General features: G+C 51.0%; 1 protein-coding gene across 2 annotated transcripts in view; it reads left to right on the forward strand.

Annotated features, from left to right (window-relative positions):
- The first annotated feature begins 9,410 nt into the window (after positions 1-9,410).
- The window catches only part of tmem71 (transmembrane protein 71), a 114,111-nt gene continuing 100,505 nt past the window's right edge, over positions 9,411-23,016 (forward strand). For both annotated transcript variants that reach the window (XM_072468111.1, XM_072468110.1), the window contains exon 1: positions 9,411-9,572. The gene's annotated coding sequence lies outside the window, so the exon portion shown is untranslated. The remainder of the gene's footprint in view (positions 9,573-23,016) is intronic.

Genomic DNA, 23,016 nt, shown 5'->3' on the forward strand with positions numbered 1-23,016 from the left:
CGTGAATCCCGCCCCCGCCAGTTGCCGAAGTCTCTGGCACCGGATATTCGGTGGGGGCGGGAATCGCGTCGCGCCACTTGGCGGGACCCCCCGCTCGATTCTCCGGCTCGGATGGGCCGAAGTCCCGCCACTAAAATGCCTGTCCCGCCGGCGTAAATTAAACCACCTACCTTACCGGCGGGACAAGGCGGCGCAGGCGGGCTCTGGGTCCTGGGGGGGGCGGGGGGGCGATCTGGCCCCGGGGGGTGCCCCCACGGTGGCCTGGCCCGCGATCGGGGACCACCGATCCGCGGGCGGGCCTGTGCCATGGGGGCACTCTTTCCCTTCCGCCTCCGCCACGGTCTCCACCATGGTGGAGGCAGAAGAGACTCCCTCCACTGCACATGCGCGGGAATGCCGTCAGCGGCCGCTGACGCTCCCGCGTATGCACCGCTCGGAGATGTCATTTCTGCGCCAGCTGGCGGGGCACCAAAGGCCGTTTCTGGAGAATTTTGCCCCTGGTCAGATCCTATTTGGAGTATTGTGAGCAGTTTTTGGCCCCGTATCTAAGGAAAGACATGCTGGCCTTGGAAAGGGTCCAGAGGAGGTTCACAAGAATGATCCCTGGAATGAACAGCTTGTCGTATGAGGAATGGTTGAGAACTCTGGGTCTGTACTTGTTGGAGTTTAGAAGGATGAGGGGAGATCTTATTGAAACTTACAGGATACTGCGAGGCCTGGATAGAGTGGACGTGGAGAGGATGTTTCCACTTGTAGGAAAAACTAGAAACAGAGGACACCATCTCAAACTAAAGGGATGGTCCTTTAAAACAGAGATGAGGAGGAATTTCTTCAGAGTGCGGTGAATCTGTGGAACTCTTTGCCTCAGAAGGCTGTGGAGGCCAATTCACTGAGTGTCTTTAAGACAGAGATAGATAGGTTCATGATTAATAAGATGATCAGGGGTTATGGGGAGAAGGCAGGAGAATGGGGATTTGAAAAATATCAGCCATGATTGAATGGCGGAGCAGTCTCGATGGGCTGAGTGGCCTAATTCTGCTTCTATGTCTTATGGTCTAAGTGATTTGTTCCACTTTAAATGATTTTCAGGAGCAGGCTTTTAGGAAGTTAAAAATGAAGATGATTTATTAGTACCCTGTGGTTTAATTGTGGTGCCTTGCACACACTATTGAGTGCAAAGAGATTAGACACAGATAAAGAAAAAAACAATATGATTACAATTTGGAACAATTTTTGTTTCTTTCATAGTGGGCCTGTAGTTTCTTGGATGAACTAAGATTTTAGTTGGAGTGGAGATCTTGTCAAAGCAGAGGATTCTCAGTTAGTTGTGAGGTTTTTAGTAGTTGAATTGGAAGGAGGTTGCCCCTTAGGTGAACCAGAATTTAGAACAGGTTGGGGGGGGCAGAAGCCTTCTCCAATTTTCAACGCACAGCTGGAGATTATCTTGGCTGCATTATTGTTTTTCAGCTGCTTTGGTGACTTAGAAGGTGTTTCTGATGAAATCTGCCTTAGAAGCAGATTTTTAACAGCAGGCAGCAAGCATAGCTGTCTTACCCATGTAACCTGTGGCAAGTCCAAAGTACTTTTCCAAATAAGGTGGTGTGTTAGTAAATAGGGATATCAGAGGTAGGTTCTTTACCCAGAGAGTAGTGGGGGCATGGATTGCACTGCCTGTGGAAGTAGTTGAGTCGGAAACATTAGGGACCTTCAAGCAGCTATTGGATAGGTACATGGATTACGGTAAAATGATATAGTGTAGATTTATTTGTTCTCAAGGGCAGCACGGTAGCATTGTGGATAGCACAATTGCTTCACAGCTCCAGGGTCCCAGGTTCGATTCCGGCTTGGGCCACTGTCTGTGTGGAGTCTACACGTCCTCCCCGTGTCTGCGTGGGTTTCCTCCGGGTGCTCCGGTTTCCTCGCACAGTCCAAAGATGTGCGGGTTTGGTGAATTGGCCAATGATAAATTGCCCTTAATGTCCAAATTGCCCTTGGTGTTGGGTGGAGGTGTTGAGTTTGGGTAGGGTGCTCTTTCCAAGAGCCGGTGCAGACTCAAAGGGCCGAATGGCCTCCTTCTGCACTGTAAATTCAATGATAATCTATGATAAATCTAGGACAAAGGTTCGGCACAACATTGTGGGCCGAAGGGCCTGTTCTGTGCTGTATTTTCTATGTTCTATGTTGCTTATTGCACCCTGACGTTTTCAGATAGCCAATGTCTTTGTGTTTGGGAGAGGTGCCAGCACAATACAATGACAAGTCAATGAGAATTTTTTCATATTCATCTAACACCAGTTAAGCTTTGATCTCTTTATTATCAATGGTTCTTTTTGTTGATGGTCCATTCTTATCAAAAGGGATGCTGGAATTTTATAAGTGGCTGTGAACGTCCATTTTTAAATTTGTTATTTACTTGAGTTTGAGGACTGTCAAGAGCTGGATACTACAAAGTCACATGATATGCTACAGCCATCGTAAACAGCCTCAGGTGACCATTTAAAAAAATTTAGCTTTAACGTTTGTGATATCTTCATGTCTGTCCTGGGCATGACAGTTCAAATCTTCCACCACCCAAAGCAGTGAAATCTGCATTGCTGTTCCACGTCAGGACCCTGCAGAAGTCCTGGGGCGGAATTCTCCGACCCCCCCCCCCCCCCCCCGCCGGTTCGGAGACTCGGCGCGGCAACGCGCGAATCGCGCCACGCCACCCCGACGCAGTGCGGAGAATCTGCGCCATCGTGGTCCGTGCGGCACCGGTCGGGGTATGCGCCGCCGCTCTGGCCCTGGGCCGGCGCCTCTATATACCGGCCCGGATGGGCCGAGCGGCCGTCATCAAAAAGCCGAGGTCCCGCCGGCGCCGTTCTAACATCCTCTGAGCCGGCGGGGGGGGGGGGGGGGGGGGTGCCTCTGCAGTGGCCTGGACCGCGATCGGGGCCCACCAATCGGTGGGCCGGTCTCTGTGCTCCCCGGCCTCCTTTCCTCTGTGCCGGCTCCTGTAGCCCTGCGCCATTTGGCGTCAGGGCCACCCCGCGGGCAAGGATGCCACTGCGCATGCGCTAGTTGGCGCCGTCCCAACTGGGCATGTGCGGACCCCGCAGCGCCGTGTTCAGGCCGGGATCGGCAGCTGGGGCGCTGGAGGCTGCTCCAGTGCCGTCCTAGCCCCCTGTGGGCCACAGAATGGGGTCCCGGAACAGGCGCCGACGCTGGAGTAAAACACTCCTGTTTTTACTTCGCCGTCGGCACTTAGCCGCCCGTTGGGGGAATCCCGCCCCTGATGTGTGCACATGTGCTGAAATTGCCCGGGAAGTATAAACGTCCGATGGGCTGACTTGCCAGGGTCACTACGTAAAGTACCCGACATTGATCTCAGGGTCAGAAACTTGGGCCAGATATGTGAGACTTACGGGCATACTTTAGAAATGTTATGCTGGTTAGCACTGCTGCCTACGGCGCTGAGGACCTGGGTTCGAATCCCGGCCCTGGGTCACTGTCCATGTGGAGTTTACACATTCTCCCCGTGTCTGCGTGGGTCTCACCCCCACAATCCACGCAGACTACGCCACAACTTGACTACCCACTCCCATCCCACCACCCATCCTCTCACTCACTCACTCACTCCCCCACTCACTCTCCACTCGCTCTCCAGTCACTCTCCAGTCACTCATGCTCACTCACTTACCCACCCACTCACTCACTCTCCACTCACTCACTCACCCACTCACTCACCCACTCACTCACTCACTCACTCCCCCACTCACTCTCCACTCGCTCTCCAGTCACTCATACTCACTCACTTACCCACTTACCCACCCACTCACTCACTCTCCACTCGCTCACTCACCCACTCACTCACCCACTCACTCACTCACTCACCCACTCACTCACACACTCACCCACCCACTCACCCTCCACTCACTCATACTCACTCACTGAAGGATTTGTGACTTAGAAACAATGACCTGAATACGGCAGCTAATGTCGTGATAAGGGGACTGGCCTTTCTTCACCCACCTTATCTTGTGCTTGCTGCTCTTCTAAGGGGATGGCGGTGTTGACTCATCAGTACTGCAGCTGAAATTAGAAGCCCTGGCTGAAATAACGCAATATGATCAGGGCGAAAAGTCTTTGTGGGCAGAGCTAATGTGTGCAGCACTGAAGCTGACCGGAAGGTCAGAGCCCAACCAGCCCCTGTATTATCAGCTTTATACAATTTCACAATTGACAGGGGGAGGGGCATACTTGCATTGGAAGTAGTTCAGAGAAAGTTCACTCGGCTGATTCCTGGGATGAGGAGTTTGTCTTTGGAGGAAGGGTTGAGCAGCTACGGCCTTTAATCATTGGAGTTTAGAAGAATGAGAAGCGATTTTATTGAAACGTAAAAAGTTCTGAGGGGGCTGGACAGCATTGACACAGAATGGATGTTCCCCCTCGTGGGGGAATATAGAACTGGGGGGGGCAAAGTTTCAAAATAAGGGGTCTCCCAATTAAAACAGAGAGGAGGAGAAATGTCTTCTCTCAGAGCGTTGTTTGTGTTTGTAATGCTCTTCCCCAGGTAGCACTGCAGGCTGGGTCATTGGGCATAGTCAAGGCTGAGTTCGACAGATTCCTGATCAACAAAGGAATTAAAGGTTATGGGGGAACAGGTGGAAAGTGGAGCAGGGACCACAATCAGGTCAGCCATTTTCTTATCTAATGGCGGAGCAGGCTTGACAGGCCAAATGGTCCACTCTTGCTCCTATTTCGCATGTTCTTTTGTTCTTATATTTTGCTGACACACAATTATGCCAATTCAATATTTTTGTTATTTTAGAAGGGTGTCATACAGTTCTTATAACTTTGATCATGACTGCCAACAGTTTTCACTTCACATAGAATGGACAGAATTAAGTTCTGGGTCATGGTCTACTGAAGCAGGCTTCCAAATTAGTTGCTGATAAAGTTATTCTTTTACAATTTTTAATTCAATTTTATTCCTTACAGTATTGATTGAAGTGGGTGGGCTGCTCATTTTTTCTTATTTTTAATATGGGCTAGATTCTCAATCACCCATCCTCATGTTTCTTGGCGGCATGCTATTTTTGCTGGCTGCAAAATTCTCTCTTCCCACCACTTGTTAATGGGACTTCCCATTGAAGTCATCCCACGCGGCCAGGAAATCCACCAGGCAGTGGTGTGGTGCCAGCAGGAAAAGTGAATCCCACGGCCGGAGAATTCCAGCTGATATTTTTCTTCATTATCCATCATTGACACTGGAATTTTACTCCCTCCATACAAAATAGCGAGGATGGGAAATGCGAGTTTGGAAACCATTGTATTACGTTAATACATGTGGATGGAATGACACCTGATTTACACACATGAAGGTGGACTCTAACCATTAGGAGCCGAACAAAGGAATAAATTCCTACAATATAATGAAATGAAATGAAATGAAAATCGCTTATTGTCACAAGTAGGCTTCAAATGAAGTTACTGTGAAAAGCCTCTAGTCGCCACATTCCGGCGCCTGTTCGGGGAGGCCGGTACGGGAATTGAACCGTACTGCTGGCCTGCCTTGGTCTGCTTTCAAAGCCAGCGATTTAGCCCTGTGCTAAACAGCCCATGGTGTCGACTTTCCAAAAGTAACTTGCTTTGGGAGGCCCTGAGGTCATGAAAGGTGCTATATAAATGCAATTTTAAAAAATATTTCTATCCGGGACCTCTTTAGCTATTTCAGAACAGTTCGGCCTTCACTGTCTCTGCTTCACCCTCAGATTGTCACAGGTATTCCGTCCGCTGCAGTATGATCTACAGAGATCACCTATAGAAATGAAAGTTACCACTGCATTGTCCTTTTATTCTACTTGACCATTCCATCTTACTGTGGGGGTAGCCTGCCACAGTGAGTAGTCTGTTACAGCGGGCAGTCTGCCACAGCGAGCAGCCTGTCAAAGTGGGTAGACTGACACAGCAGGTAGCCTGCCACAGGGGGTAGCATGGCACAGAAATGTAGCAGTGCCACAGGAGGTAGCCCTGCCACAGCGAGCTGCCTGTCACAGAGAGTAGCCCTGCCACAAGTACATTGTATCAAGCAAGTGACAAACGGTTAGTTTGGCAGGAACATCTTCATCTGCCCGACATGGCTGATACTTACATCAGCGAATTTTCCAGATCCAGTAATTTAAATATTTTGGTTGGGCCCCATCAGGATTGATGCCTCACAGGGAACAAACCTGCTTTTGGCACCACCTGTCAGCTGATCAGCTGCTTTAACGATCGAGAGGGGTTGAGACGCAGATCAGCCATGGTCTTTTTGAATGGCAGAACAGGTATGAGAGGCTGAATGATCCACCCTGTACCTGTTTTAGCCACCTGATGGTTAGAGTCCACCTCCATGGGTTTAAATCAATTTCAGCTAAACTCCACCCATAATCTTCACTCTGTCATGCCCTATCTTCTTTTTAGTGTGAGGACAATGGAGTCTAAAATAAAGGATATCAGAAACTGTTCAACGATAATTTGATAAATCTGTTTCCAGTGTTCCGCAGATACTATGTTATGTGGCATTAACAGTCATATAATAGTTTTGATTTTGATTGTCATTTTATGTACCACATATATGTTGCTGCTTGTTGCAAATCGATTTGGAAAACAAGAGGGCATTCAGTAGTGAAAAATGAGTCATCAACAGCAAGCATGTACGACTTTTTTATGCAAGGTTCCGTTTGTTGTGATTTTGAACTGTGTTAGGCCAGTTCAAATGATGCAATGCCACTCTTGAATGCTCCAACTGTTGTCTGAAAGGCTTCTTCAAGGTCCTAGTGCCTCTAATATCATGCTGCTTCAACAAATTATTGCCTGTTTCATTTTTTGAATGGATATAGTAATTCTGAAGTCTCATCACAAATTGTTATTCATGACAGCTGGCCACTCGTTTGATACATTGTGTACAGATTGCCCTCACGTTTTGATGAATTATTCTGCTTATTTGGTTAGGCTGCATTAAAAGTATCCGTAAAGAAAATGGATGTAAGTATCCCAAAAGAGACAGACTGTTGATAACCTGCATCTGAGAACGTTAGTGGTAGCTAAAGGATTTTTACATGGAAAAGCAAATACCACAAAGAAGTTACAAGACTAAAGCATATTGAAGGGTCCAGATTACACCAGAGCCAGGACATTATCAACATCAGTTGAATCTCAACATCTGGTTATAAGCTTTCAGCTTCATGTTTAGGATGTTTCACCTGTATAAAATTCTAAATCAGGTTATAAGCTCTTCGTAGAAGAGTTAAGATGCTGTTGGCTGCTTTATGACTATCCTCCTCTGCACAAGATGTTAAATGACATTAATGGTAGGGGAATGCAAGCCACTTGATGCAAAACAATTGAATGTGTCATTACAAAGTTTCATTCAAGATTGCTGTGTTTGCCTTACTCATTATCATGTCAATCTATTTACTTCAATAAATTATTTTCAAGTTATTGTATTTTTACATTGAATATATTGCAGAGAAACAGGCCAATTGGCTCAACTAGTTTGTGCCGGTGTTTATGCTCCACACAAGCCTCTTCCCATCCTGCTTCATCAAGCACTATCAGTCTGTCTTTTTATTCCTTCCTACCTCAGGTCCTTATCTAACTGCCCCTTCATTGCATTTATGGTATTTGCCTGAACAGTCCCATGTGGTACCAACTTCCACATTCTAACCACTCTGGGTAAAGAATTTTCACCCACATTCCTTGTCGAATTTATCAGTGACTGTCTAGATTTGGGCTTCCTACATATGGAAATATCTTTCCTACATTCACCCTATCAAAAATTGCCTTTGATGTATCCGAAGCAGGCCTCAATCTACCTTATGCTGATACTTGAGAGTATTTTGGTTAATTTCCCCTCGGTTAAAACATTGGAGCAAGGAGGTTCATGCGGCTCAGTTAAATATTCATAAAATAATATTGCAGAACACATTTCACTGACCATATCGGTGTGATTGAATCCCTATAGCGCTGAAGAAGGCCATTCGGCCCATCAAGTCTGCACTGACCCTCTGAAAGAGCACTCCACCCAAGCTTACTCCTGCGCCCTATCCCAATAACCCCTTAACCTGGCCGGCACATCTGTGGACACTAAGGGGCAATTTAGCATGGTCAATCCATCCAACCTGCACATCTTTTGGACTGCGGGAGGAAAGCGGTGCACCTAGAGGAAACCCACGCAGACACGGAGAAAATGTATAAACTCCACACAGTCACCCAAGGCTGGAATTGCACCTTTATCCCTGGCTTTGTGAGGAAGCAGTGCTAAACACGATGTTAGCATGCTGCCCATTTGATGCTCTCACCTGGAACTCAAAAATCTCGTCAACTTTGCTTCAAATTTCTACAGGTTCTGCCTTTTTCCAACATTTTCTGCTTTTACTTCAATCTAGTATCCTGTATTGGCTGCACACAATGCCACCTCCTCTACATCAGGAAGACCAAGCGCAGGTTGTGTGACTGCGTTGTGGAACACCTCCGCTCACTCCACAAGCACGATGCTGAGATTCCGGTGGCTTCCCATTCTAATTCTCCACTTTGCTGTCATGCAGGCATCTCCAGCCTCGCTCTGCGGCAATGTTCCAGTGAAGCTCAATGCAAGCTCGAGGAACAGCACCTTATCTTCCGATTAGGCTCTTTAAAGCCAATTGGATTCAACATTGAGTTCAACAATTTCAGACTGTAATTCCGGCCCCATTTTGTTTATTTTTTCCTCGCGCTGGTCTTCAATCTTGTTTTACAGATTTTTGCTTTCAGCTTTTCGTTATTCTTTTTTTCGCACTCACTCTGACAAATCTTTTGTTTCTTTACTGTGACCATTACCACCCCCGTTGCCCTTTTGAACTATGACATATTTTGGCATTTAATCTCTTCTGCCCTCTACCCAATCTTTTTTTCCTGATTTGCTCAAACCCTATTTTGGTTCCATCTCCCTGCACTTCTGAAGACAGGTCCTTGGCCTGAAACAAATAACTCTGTTTCTCCCTCCACTAATGTTACCAGAACTGCTGAATATTTCCAGCATGTTTTTGTTTTTATATCACATATTTTTGAATTTGACTAAGTCACTGCTCATAAGGTTCTGGTTGACATTCTTAAATCAAATTTCATCAACTTTACACTGTTACCTATTTGTACGTCATGGAAAAGTTTGGAACATGAATCTGTTGTAGAAGCTAAATAAGAAGACACGCTGTTTTCTGCATTGTTCTAATATTACACGAAATATAATCGAATAAATTTTAAATGGACTTGAAAGAGAAACTTTAATTTCTTTTGAGGCGAAATATATTTTTTCCCTTCAGTGAGGCAGTATTGGATTAGCGGCGGGCACTAGGACCGAGGGTGCGCTGAACCGGGAGGAGTCAGCAGTTGTGAGTGAGTGCCAGGCTGATATGGTCAGAAGTTGAGAGATAAGAGACGCTGGCAGCATCCGCTTCAGCACAAATGCAAGAGTCTAGTTTCAGCCGGCGGCTTTTACTGAGTGAGGGCACGGTCGGTCGCGGTGAAAGAGCTGAGCCCAGAGGAGAGGTGGGAGGGGGAGGCTGACCAGAGTGAGTAAACTGGAATGAGCCTTGGAAAATCTCTATTGTTTGCATTGCTGCTGTGTCTTCACGGTCTGACACTGAGCTTGTCTGAACCAGCCAAGTTTCCCAACCGTTGTAGATTATTTCTCCTTTGGGAAGCGATTCTTTTTTTTGTTAATGTGAAGTGAGCAGATGATCATTTTGAATGCACTTGATGTCCATGCCTGGGTCAAAATGCTCTCCATCAGAATGCTGTTGTGAATCAGAGAGATGGAATGTGCTGACAGTTAATGACAGCACTATCCGCTCCTGCTCTCACAAATCCGAGTAAAGTCACGCCAATTTATTGCAATCCGCCTTTTAAAAAGATGTAGGGTGCGGGGGGGGGGGGGGGGGGGGGTGACCGACCCCAAATCAACAATGTCATGAATATCTTCAGATTATCAATTTAAACTTTTGCTGCTTGGCTCTTGCAGTGTAAGATGTTACCTAAAGTCTTCAACTTGTTCTTCATTCTAAGCTCTTCATTATGTCTAAGAGCACGACCTGCAGCATCATTTCATTTCAGAATTGTTTTTGTCCCATGTTTGTCATTGCAAATTGTGCTGGTTATTTTCAAGAAGGTCTCTGGTGGGTAGCTAATGTTCTTGTCACATTTAAGAAGGGATGCAGAACAAACCAGAAAATGCCAGACCTGTCATCTTGATATTGGTGGGGGGGAAAAATAATGGAATTCCTACTAAAAGGATAAAATGGAGCCCCAAAATACAATAATGAGTAATCAGCATTCAAAAGAGAAACTTGGCCATCCTCATTGAAGAAGTAACAGAGAGAGTGGACAAGGGTAATGTGGTAAATATGACATATTTAGATTTCCAGATAATGGGCGAAATTCTCCGTTATCGGCGGAAAGTCCGCCGATCGGCGCAAAAAACGGCGCAAATCCGACTTGCGTCACGTCGGAAAAATGGGTCGATAGTCTCCGGCCCGAAATGGGCTAGCAGCGACGTAACGGGATCCGCGCTTGCGCAGTGGTTCACGCCGTGCAGCGTCATACGCGCTGCACGGCGTGACGGCTCATAAGGCCGCGCTGCTCCCCCCCACCCGACCGCAACACCCGACCGCAACACCCGACTGGATGGCTGGCCGTCGCTCAGCCCCGAGGTTCGAGTCACGCGATGTGGAGGCGCTCCTGGACGCGGTGGAGCAGAGGCACGGCCGCAGAGTTGCCCCACGCCACAGCCGGCGTCTGTGGAGGGAAGTGGCAGAGGCCGTCACCGCTGTGGCCCTGACACCACGGACAGGCACCCAGTGCCACAAGAAGGTGAATGACCTCTTCAGAGCAGGCAGGGTGAGCCTCCCCATATCCCCCCTCCCCATATCCCCCCTCCCCCATATCCCCCCCTCCCCATATCCCCCCTCCCCCATATCCCCCCTCCCCCATTTCCCCCCTCCCTCATATCCCCCCTCCCCATATCCCCCCTCCCCCATATCCCCCCTCCCCCATATCCCCCCTCCCCCATATCCCCCATATCCCCCCTCCCCCATATCCCCCATATCCCCCCTCCCCCATATCCCCCCCGCCCCCATATCCCCCCTCCCCCATATCCCCCCTCCCCCATATCCCCCATATCCCCCCCCCATATCCCCGCTCCCCCATATCCCCCATATCCCCCCTCCCCCATATCCCCCCTCCCCATATCCCCCATATCCCCCCTCCCCATATCCCCCCTCCCCCATATCCCCCCTCCCCCATATCCCCCCTCCCCCATATCCCCCCTCCCCATATCCCCCCCTCCCCCATATCCCCCCCTCCCCCATATCCCCCATATCCCCAAGTGAATCCAGCCCTAACCTTAACCTCTGCAATGCACGCGCAACCGATGGCGTGCATTCATATACCTGCCTAACACTGTTGCCTTTTACCCCTGCCCCCCCCCACAGGAGAAGCGCGCACACAACAATAGGGAGCATGTGAGGACTGGAGGAGGGCCCGCTGATGAGAGGCCACTGACCGTACACGAGGAAAAGGCCCTGGAACTGGCTGGCGGACCTGAGGACCGGGAGGTTGCTGATGCAGAGGTCGGGGGCGTACTAGCGAGTGAGCCACCGACAGCCCGTCCCCATATCCCCCCTCCCCTATATCCCCCTCCCCCGTATCACCTGATCACTGCCTGATGTCTAACCATGCATGCTTCATTGTGTATCGCAGGACCAAACGTCCAGGCACCCATCCCCGCAGATGCAGACCGCCCGCAGGATGCCCCTCGGAGACCACAGGAGACGGAGAGACCCGCACCCTCCAGCATGCGACGCCCGCAGGATGCCCCTCGGAGACCACAGGAGACGGAGAGACCCGCACCCTCCAGCATGCGACGCCCGCAGGATGCCCCTCGGAGACCACAGGAGACGGAGAGACCCGCACCCTCCAGCATGCGACGCCAGCAGGATGCCCCTCGGAGACCACAGGAGACGGAGAGACCCGCACCCTCCAGCATGCGACGCCCGCAGGATGCCCCTCGGAGACCACGGGAGACGGAGAGACCTGGACCCTCCAGCATGCGACGCCCGCAGGATGCCCCTCGCACACCACGGGAGACGGAGAGACCTGGAGCAACAGGGAGACGACACCCCCGTCACGTGCGGGAGCGACCACCCAGCGACGAGGGGGGCAGCCACAGGCCCCCGTCACATCCGAGCTAGGACACCACTACCCAGGACACCACTACCCAGGACACCACTACCCAGGACACCACTACCCAGGACACCCCTACACGGGACAGCACTACCCAGGAAGACGAAATACCGGACAGTGACTCAGAGTGGATGGGTGGAGACGAACCCCCACCCCAAAGTGCCATGGACTCAGAGTGGGACGAAGAGCACGACACAACGCCACTGCTGTCACCAACACCCTCCACCATCGCAGAAACACTCACCACGGTTGGGCACTTTAGTGATGAGGCGTCTGGTACACTCACTGGTGCGCACAACACAGCCGTCCCGGTACAGCAGGTGGAGGTAGGAGCAGCAGAGGGACCGGGCGGTCGGAGGGCAGCCCAGCCCAAGCGAACATCTGCCGCCCAGATGGATCCCGGGTTCCTGCAGTCACCACACCCACACATAGATCCGATGCAACCACCGACCCGGAGACGAGCGAAGAGGGTGACGGGCGGCTTGCGGCGGCTGCGGTCGCAGGTGGAGGAGTCCACCCGCGTCCAGGAGCTGGGAGTGGTGCCGGTCATGCGTGCCACCCAGGCCGACACCGCACGGGTGGCGTCCGCGGTGGAGGCACTGGGTGCGACGGTGTCAGACATGGGGAACGGTTTGCGAGGCCTGGGGCCTTCCGTGCAGGCGGTGTCTGTGGCCCAGGAAATGGCTGCCCTCTCACAGGAGGCCATGAGCCAGTGCCAGCGCCAGATGGCAGAGGCGCTCAACGCCATAGCCCAGTCTCTGCAGGCCATGGCCCAGTCTCTGCAGGCCATGGCCCAGTCTCTGCAGGCCATCGCTGAGGGCATCGGCGCCAGTGGCCATGTGCGAGCCGGCGTCGCACTGTCACAGACAGGTTTTGCCAACCCCCTGGGCTCCATGGCTGCAAACCTGCAGACCCCTGTCAATACCAGCACGGGCCTCCAGGACTGGCAGCGCCAGATGCCGGGGGGGGCGTCGGATGGCCAGTCCGTTCGCATCCCCCACCCATGTAGAGGCCTGGGGGCCATCGGGCACCCCGAGGGAGGAGGAGGTGGTGTGGTCCGTCCCGGCTCCCTCTGTAGGGGAGGTCCCGGTACACCGCGACACCTCGGACTCCCCCCCTTCCGTCCCAGGTGCATCGGGTGGGCAACGGGCAGGACAGGCTGGCAGCTCGCCATCCCAGTCGCCCGGGCCGCAGCCTGGCCCATCTAGGCCAGGACGCCCCAGGAAACGGCCGCCAAAGGGATCCAGTGTCAGAGGGCAGGAATCACAGGAGTCCACCTCCAGTTCTGCTGTACCGTCTGGGGAACCACATAGACGTAGTCAAAGGGCCCGTCAGGCCAAACAATTAGACACTGAGTAAGTTGGCACGGGTGCAGGGCACAGATGAGTTTTAGGGGCTAGGGCACGTGCATGAACTCCTTTGGTTATTAAAGTCAATGTTACACCTACCGAAGCTGCCTTTGTGCTCTGTCCAAAGCGTGCGGGGGTGTCATGTACGTTGAGCGCAAGTGTGTATGTGAGGGGTGGTCTTACCTCAGCACCAGGTGAGTCTGCCCCCTTCCCCCTGGGCCGCCATCAACATCCCCCTGGGCAGAGGACGGGACCGTGCGCTGCAGTGTGACAGCCGCATGCAGGGATGGTCCGGGTGGATGGTGGTACTGTGGCCATGGGTCAGACATAGTCCAACGATGTAGAGCCAGGAGCTCATCGCAGGGCGGGTTGTCATCATCCTCCATGGCCTGCGATAGACACGCGTCCACCCTCAACTGTGTGAGCCCGGCACGTTGTGCCGCAGGTGGATCGGCAATGGGGGGGGCGGTGGTGTGCATGCGGGTGGGGTGGGTGGGGTTGGGGAGGGGGGTGAGGGTGCTGGGTGGGTGGATGGGTGGGGGGTGTGGGTGGTCGGCTGTTGCCATGGTGTGCGGTCTGTGGCCATACTACCCGATTCCCACGCCCATCTAGTCAGTGAAGCGGGCGTCTATCAGTCTGTCCCGTGCCCGCTGGGCCAGCCGGTAACGGTGGACAGCCACCCGCCTGTGTCTACCCCGTCTGCCCTGACCATTGCCCCCATCCCCCTCATCTGGGGAGGACTGGGCCTCTTCCTACTGCTCCTCCACTCCGCCCTCCTCTGCCTGCGGCACATCGCCCCTCTGCTGGGCTATGTTGTGCAGGACGCAGCACACCACAATGATGCGGCCGACCCTATCTGACCGATACTGGAGGGCGCCCCCAGAGAGGTCCAGGCACCTGAAACGCATCTTCAGCACGCCAAAGCACCTCTCGATCACTCCCCTTGTCGCTACATGGGCATCATTGTAGCGGTTCTCCGCCTCATTGCGTGGCCTCCGTATAGGCGTCATCAGCCACGATCGCAATGGGTAGCCCCTGTCGCTCAGCAACCAGCCCCTCAGCCGGGGATGGCGTCCCTCGTACATGCCAGGGATGGATGACCGCGACAACACGAATGAGTCGTGTACACTGCCTGGGTGACGGGCGCAGACGTGCAGGATCATCATGCGGTGGTCGCAGACCACCTGTACGTTCATCGAATAGGTCCCCTTCCTATTAGTGAACACGGCCCTGTTATCTGCAGGTGGCCGCACGGCGACGTGCATCCCATCGATCGCGCCCTGGACCATGGGGAACCCGGCCACGGCAGAGAAGCCCACGGCCCGGGCATCTTGGCTGGCCCGGTCCACGGGGAAGCGGATGTAGCGGTGCGCCATGGCATATAGGGCATCTGTCACTGCCCGGATGCACCGGTGCACCGAAGTCTGCGATATGCCGGACAGGTCCCCACTCGGTGCCTGGAATGACCCCGTTGCATAAAGGTTCAGGGCCACCGTAACATTGACGGACACCGGGAGAGGGTGTCGCCCGCCAGTGCCACGCGGTGACAGGTGTGCCAGCAGGTGGCAGATGTGTGCCACGGTTTCCCGGCTCATCCGGAGTCTCCTCCTGCATTCCCGGTCCGTGAGGTCCTGGTATGACTGCCGGGGCCGGTACACACGGGGCGCCCTCGGGTGCCTCCGTTGCCGTGGGGCCGCGACGTCCTCCTCCACCTCCTCGTCCTATCGGTCAGGTGTCCCTCCAGCCTGGGCGGCTGCCGCCTGCCCCTCTGCGGCAGCCTGCGCCGCCTCTCTGGCACGCTCCTCCTCCTCCTCCTCCTCATCCAGGGCAACATAGACATGAGCGGCTGCCACCACGGCGGCCAACATCGCTGGATGATCTGAAAACATGACGGCCTGGTGGGGGGGAGGGGAACGACGACATGTCATCATTGCCCATATCCCCTCCTCCCCCCAGCCAGGTGGGATGGACCGCATGGGTCCAACTGTTGGAGGCTGGCACCTGGCCAGGTGGACCAACTCACTTGCCCTCCCATCCCCCTCCTCGGCACGGACCCCCCCCCAACTTCCACCCCAGCACGGAACCCCCCCCAACCTCCACCCCGGCACGGACCCCCCCCCAACCTCCACCCCGGCACGGCACGGACCCCCCCCCCACCTCCACCCCAGCACGGACCCCCCCCCAACCTCCACCCCGGCACGGCACGGACCCCCCCCAACCTCCACCCCGGCACGGACCCCCCATCCACCTCCCCGGCACGGACCCCCTCCCGGCACTCCCCCGGAGCCCAGCCTACTCTAACCACCCCCCCCCCCCCCCGCTGCACACACACACACACAAGCCGAGACACACCTCTCCTCACACATTCAGACTGCGGCCACGCCATTGCCTGCCCAGAGCCAACCCCCCAGGCCGTCACTCACCTCCACGCTGGTCGGCGTGAATGGTCTTCACGTCGACGGGACTTCGGCCCATCCGGAAGGGAGAATATCGGCAGGCCGAAAATCGGCTGCCTTGCGCAGACCCGTGAGATTCTCCGCGGCAGCGGCGACATTAACGCCCCGCCGACTTTTCTCCCTTCGGAGACTTCGGCAACCAGCGGGGGCGGGATTCACGGCGGCCAACGGCCATTCTCCGACCCTCTGGGGGGTCGGAGAATGACACCCCAGATGTGGGATTGAGGGACAAGTAACAGAGTGGGCAGCTGTTCGGCTGTAAGTATGAAGTTTAGCCATTCAGGAAGGTGGGAAGTGGTACCCCTCCAGGATCAGTGCTGGGATCGCTATTTTTCATGATTTATATTAACAGTTTAGACTTTGGAACCGAAAACACAGGGCAAGATTTTCCAGCTGTTCCAGCTGGTAGGATCTTCTGCTGGTGGGAGGCTGGTGGAAAATCCCACCTGATGTGTTGGGTGTTCTGGATCACATACAGGTCACCAACACTTGAAATAGTGCAACACTATTTTATTGAATCATTAACTGTTTAAACTTACTCAGACTGTGGGTTAATACGATACTAGCTTTAACTAAAGACCTTTGCCTTGTCCTAACCAGTCGATGCACTCAGCACATGGTGAATGTCTGTGTTGCAGGCTGTGAGCTCTGTCCTCCTAGCTAGCTGCAACTCGAATGAGCGGGAACTCTGATGCCCCCTGTCTTTCTGGTGCGTGTGCTCTCACTGGTGATTGGCTGCGGTGTGTGTGTTGATTGGTCCCATTGTGTATCCATCAGTGTGTGTCTGCACCATGATATACTGGTGTATATTATGACACCACCCACAGTTTGGTTGGGGTAATCATCACTGAGGAGGTCTACGGGAAATTAAAAGAAGACATGAATAAACTGGCAGAATTGGCATATAATTGGCAAATTAATTTCAACATAGGTATGACATAATCCATTTTGTTTTTAAAAAGCTGCAGATCATTACTTGGGAAAAACGAATTTAAGTGGGATGGCGGGGTAATGAGGTTTGGGAGTGCACACACATACAAATCACTCGAGATTGTGATGCAGATCAATAGGCATTAAGAAAAGCAAACCAACACCTCAGGTTTATTTTGAGAAGGATGGAAATGTTATACTAAACTTGCATTAAATCTTGAGTATGCCATGCTTTGGAGTACTTTGGACATATTACAAAAAAGGATGTCTAGATATTGGAGAGGGTGAAAAAAAGATTTACAATGAGACTGTTAGAACTGTGCAGTCATACCTATCAGGAAAGGATGAAGAGGGCTGCTGTTTATCTCATGAAAAGAGACAGCTGAGGGCTGACTATACAGGTCTTCAAAATAATAAAACATTTTGTAAAGTAAACAAAGAGAGAGTATTTCCTCTCATGAGGAAGAGAAAATCTAGAGGCCAGTAATGAAGAATCCTGCTTCAGACACCATGGAGCAGGCTTCATAGTTTTGAGTATATGAACAGCAAGTCTGTATTAACAACTCTGAACTATTATATATACAGTAGAGGGTACAGATATGGAGCTGAATTCATCCTAGGTCTTGACACATCTCTGTCCATCTGCAGACTGACCCTGTCTCTGGTTCATGTGCCTTCTTACATCAGTGTGTGTGTGGTAATGTACTCAGTCCCACATTAACCCCGTATGTACCAGATCCTGCTACTGTAATCAATATATAGCACAGTGGTTAGCACTGTTGCTTCACAGCTCCAGGTTCCCAGGTTTGATTCCTGGCTTGGGTCACAGTCTGTGTGGAGTCTGCACCTTCTCCCTGCGTCTGCGTGGGTTTCGTCCGGGTGCTACGGTTTCCTCCCACAAGTCCCAAAAGACGTGCTGTTAGGTAATTTGGACATTCTGAATTCTCCCTGTGTACCTGAACAGGCGCTGGAATGTGGCAACTAGGGACTATTCACAGTAACTTCATTGCAGTGTTATGTAAGCCTACTTGTGAAAATAAAGTTTATTATTATTATTATTATAAGATAAGGCAGTATTTTCCAATGGCCTCCCACAGCAGGTTCAATGGTGGGCACGGGAAGGAGAATTTGGTGGAATTGCAAAAATCGGTTTCATGCTGACATGAATTACCTGCAGTATCTTCCATTGGTAGCCACCATGGCCGATTGGGAATCCTGCTGGAGGCTGGTGTGAAACTGTTTTGTATCTTGCTAATGAAGGCCTGACCAGAATCTTCCACCCACGCCCAATTCTCCGCGACGCCAGTGGTGAAATATGCCGGTGCAAAACATGTCTGGGACAATGTGGTGTGCAGATATCGACTCACTTGAACAAAGCCTGGGGCTTCCTCTGGAGTTCTGGATGGAGGCTGCCAGCCACCCAGGACCCTGGAACACCACGGCGGGGGGCGCATCTAGAGATGGACCTTCCAGATTTAATGTTATCGAGGAGGTCCATCTTCTAGCCTCAGAATGTTCCTGGATATCCATCTTCTTTCCCGGGATGTCTATCGTCTGGCCTCAGAGAGCACCTGGAGCTCTGTCTTCATTTTTAGGTGGTCCATCTTCTTTCCTCCATAATGGGGCAGTGATGTTGGGCGCCATTTCAATATAGTGCCGGGATACGACGACGGACTACATGCCATTAGGCCTGCCCTGCGTGGAATAGGGTGCAAAACTCCCCGGTGCATAATTAGTGAGGTCGGGGTCAGAAAAGATGGCATATTTTCCCACCAGTCTCTGCAACAGGAAGCAATCCATGTTCCTGCTCTCACCACAGGACCTACTTCCGGATGGAAGAATTTCATCCATTGTTACTACGGAAACAAATAGGAAATTCAGAAGAAATGCCTTTACCCAGAGAGTGGGAGAATGCGGAGCTCGCTACCACAGGCGTCGTTGAGCTGAATATTATAAATGTATTTAATGGGAGGTTGGATAAACATATGAGGGAAAAGGGACTAGAGAATTATGATGAGAGAATGAAATGAGGAAAGATGGGAAGAGACTCAAATGGATTCTGAACACTAGCATGGATTGGTTGGACTGAAGGGCCTTTTCCTGTGCTCTACTATATATCCTGTATAACCTATGTAATTCTGTGAAGCAATAGAACACATTCGAGCATTTTTTATTGTAGTGCCTTTCAGTGTTAGATTTAATTGTTCAGCTTCTAGTCTTGTGAAGTAAAACACCAGCCCTCTATGGATCAGTAATTATCAGTGACAACCCCTTGTGAGTTTAAAGTCAACCATTTTGATGTGAATTCACTCTTAAAATATGTTTCATGTGCTCAAATGGACTTTGCAACCTGTGACACCTAATATTTCCCAGATGGGAAAAAAGAACCCCAGACAATTGAATAAATCTACGCGAGATAAAAGATTCCTGAAACAACTTTGTCCACTTTGGCACAAAGGCAACAGATGTACAAAAGCAACATAATCATTAGTACATGTTCGGGCATGTGTTGCTGAAATAGTTATCGGGCTAATAATCCTCATTTGCTCTGTCCATATGCTGCGTCTCTCCAACTCCACTGGGATTGGGAAGTTACTTCTGCTCAGCAGTTCCCAGAGATGACAGGCTAGAGAAAGGAATCAAGGAGCAATAATTTCAAGGCATCAGGCCAAGAGAGCACAAATTTAAACCGGTGAGTGCGGAAGCTTGGGGCTGATGGGAGAGCAGGGGCAGGAGAGCATTCTGTCAAGGTGATTGATTGAAGTTTGGGATCTCTCTTCCTGAATGGCAATTGACGCAGGTTCAGGTGTTATTTTTAAGTCTGAGATTGATCAAGGGATAAAAGGTAGGTGTGTGGAGTTAAGTGATAAGTAATAAGCCCATTCAGCCGTGATCTCATTAAATGGCTCAAGGGGATAAATGGTTTAGTTCTGTGACCGTTGTTCTATCTTCCTATCTGTTTATGTTCCCAGCTAAACAGGCACAAGTCAGCTGTGGTGATACATGCTCATGAGGCTGAATGGGCTACTCCTGTACCCAATGTTGCTGTGAGCTTTTGAAAAATTCATTTCCAGGATGTGGGCGTCGCTGGTTAGGCTGGGAGTTATTGCCCATCCCTAGTGCCCTTCAGAAGGTGGAGGTGAGCTGCCTTTTTGAACCGCTGCAGTCCTTGGGGTGTAGGTGCACCCACTGTGCTGTTAGGGAGGGAGTTCCAGGACTTTGAGCCATCCACAGCAAAGGAATGGCATATATTTCCAAGTCAGGGTGGTGAGTGACTTGGAGGGGAGCCGAGGTATCTGCTGCTCTTGACCTTCTAGATGGTAGTGGCCGTGGGCTTGGAAGGTGCTGTCTAAGGAACCTTGGTGAGTTACTGCAGTGTATCTTGTAGATGGTGCACACGGCTGCCAGTTTTCATCGGCGGTGGAGGGTTTGAATGTATGTGGAAGAAGGAGCAATCAAGAGGGCTGCTTTGTCCTGGATGGTATCGAGCTTCTTAAGTGTTATTGGAGCTGCACGCATCCAGGCAAGTGGAGAGTATTCCATTACACTCCTAACTTGTGCCTTGGAGATTGTGGACAGGCTTTGGGGGTCAGGAAGTGAGTTACTTGCCGTAGGATTCCTAGCCTTTGACCTGCCCTGGTTACCACAGTATTAATTTGGCTAGACCAGCTCAGTTTGTGATCAATGGTAACCCCCAGGATGTTGATTGTGGGGGATTCAATGATGGTAATTCCATTGAATGTCATGGGGCAATGGTTAGATCCTCACTTGTAGGAGATGGTCATTGCCTGGCACTCGTGTGACGCAAATGTAATGTCCTCTACGTCAAAGAACAAGCATACCGACAATTGTGTGTTGGGAGATATCTTCAGCTGCCTGAAACTCATGCATATTTCACCCTTTATATTATGATGCTGTATTCAGCACTGGATCAACAGAAGACCATGGACCTGTTTGCTTGTTTAGGGCAGGTTTGAAAAGAGTGGATATTATAAAGTAAGAGTGTTGGTGTTATGCTGTAAGGGCTTATTTTAACTGCTAAATGCTTGACTTTTGTTCTCCTTCCTCTATTCATCACCAAATTGCTGAGTAACACAGAAATACAGTGCTGTTTCCGGTGATAACCACAGAGTTCATCTTGTATTCGCGGTGTGGGTTTAAATTTGAAAATAAACAATTTGAAGATACTTTAAACGGCTGTAGTGCAATGCCTTTTAAAATAAACCCACACCGCAGCGGCCAATTTCTTGGCAAGTTCCGCATGTTCTGCATCTCCTATGTTAATTGCTGAAAAGATGTTATCAAATTATTTCTTTCCCGATGTAACTGGCAAGACAAAATCTGCAGAGTTAACCACAGGATAGTTACACTGCACATCCTGTTCCCATTTGAAGCAGGTTTTGAAATATATTGAGTGCAACTTCAGTCTTCCAGAAAATGTTGTTGTCCTATAGCAGTCAATTTTGCTTTCAAGTTTTTTGATTTAGCACCGAGCTGCATAACCTATCACTTCCTTCCTAATTTACAATATTTTCCACACATTCGGAGGCCAGATGGCAGTGTAGTTGTAAACCTAGATGTTCTGCGTGAAGGGTACAAGCAACGAGTAACTCCTGTTCATTCATCTCTCTCTCAGCCCCCCCACAAGATGAGGAATAGCAGTATCAAGATAGCCAAATACAGTTACGGACAGTAGGGTGAGACAAGGCTTGTGTGGATCATAAAAACTGCCACACACCCATTGAGCTAAATCACCGGTTTTAGTGTTGACAATTTTCTGTGGTTTTATGTAAAAAGGTGCTGGAATTATTCCGTGCAGCAGCTTCCAAACTCTCTGCCTCTACCATCTAGAAGGACAAGAGCAACAGATGCATGGGAACGTGGGAACACCACCGCCTGGAAGTTCCACTCCAAGCTGCACACTATCCTGACTTGGAAATATGTCCTAACATTTTTGAATCCATACAGTGCAGAGTCTGCACCCACCCTCTGAAAGAGCTCCTTACCTAGGCCCACTCCCCCTCCCTATCCCTGTAACCATACCTCATCAGCATATCCCTTGACACGAAGGGGAAATTTAGCGTGGGCAAACCACCTAACCTTCACATCTTTGGACTGTGGGAGGAGACCGGCGAATCTGGGGGAAACCCACACAGACACAAGGATAACTTGCAAACGCCACACAGACGGCCACCTGAGGCTGGAATTGAACCTGGATCCCGGGTAATGTGAGGCAACAGTGCTAACCACAATCCCACCGTCCTTCCTTCACTGTTGCATGATTGATATCCTGGAAATTTCTCCCAAACAACACTGTGGGTGAACAGACACCACATGGACTGCAATGGTTCAAGAAGGCAGCTTCGCGGCGAGTGAAGGTGGAGGAGCAGGAGTACAGGTCCAGGCGGCAGAACTTGCGAATTGTGGGTCTGCCAGAGAGTGTGGAAGGAACGAGCACCACAAAGTATGTGCCAAGGATTTGTGGAGGAGAAGGTGCTAGACAAGGCCCCAGAGATGGACCGGGCTCTAGGTCCCTGAAGCAGAAGCTGAGAGCGGGGGAACTGCTGTGGGCGATGATCGTGCAGTTGCCCAGGCTTGTGGAGGAGGAGAAGATTCTAAGGGGCTTGGGAGAAGGGAGACTGTGACTGGTAGGGGAATCGTGTCCGAATATACATGGCGAAGAGGTGTGCTGGATTCAACAGGGCTACGGCTGTATTGCATCGAAGGAGTATTTGGTATGGGGTATTGTACCTGACGGCCTGGAGTATTACTTTGAGACGCTGGAAGAGGCTAATGACTTTATAAGGGACTATAAACTGGGGGTGAACTGAGACTTTACCCCCTCCCCGCCTTTTGTGGTATTTCCAATTTGGGGAGGATGTGATTTGTGACTTAAAGTGTCTTTTTATGGGTATGTGGTGTGTGTGGTGGGGCCCGTTGGGTGGGTTGTAGGTTGGGTGGATATTCAGGTGGGTAAGGGGCCGGCTAAAGAGGGATTGGTGGGAGGGTGGGGGAGGGTCTGCAGAGGCAGTTTTCGAGCA

Source organism: Scyliorhinus torazame, chromosome 11 (genome assembly GCF_047496885.1).
Source record: "Scyliorhinus torazame isolate Kashiwa2021f chromosome 11, sScyTor2.1, whole genome shotgun sequence".
Taxonomy (NCBI): domain Eukaryota; kingdom Metazoa; phylum Chordata; class Chondrichthyes; order Carcharhiniformes; family Scyliorhinidae; genus Scyliorhinus; species Scyliorhinus torazame.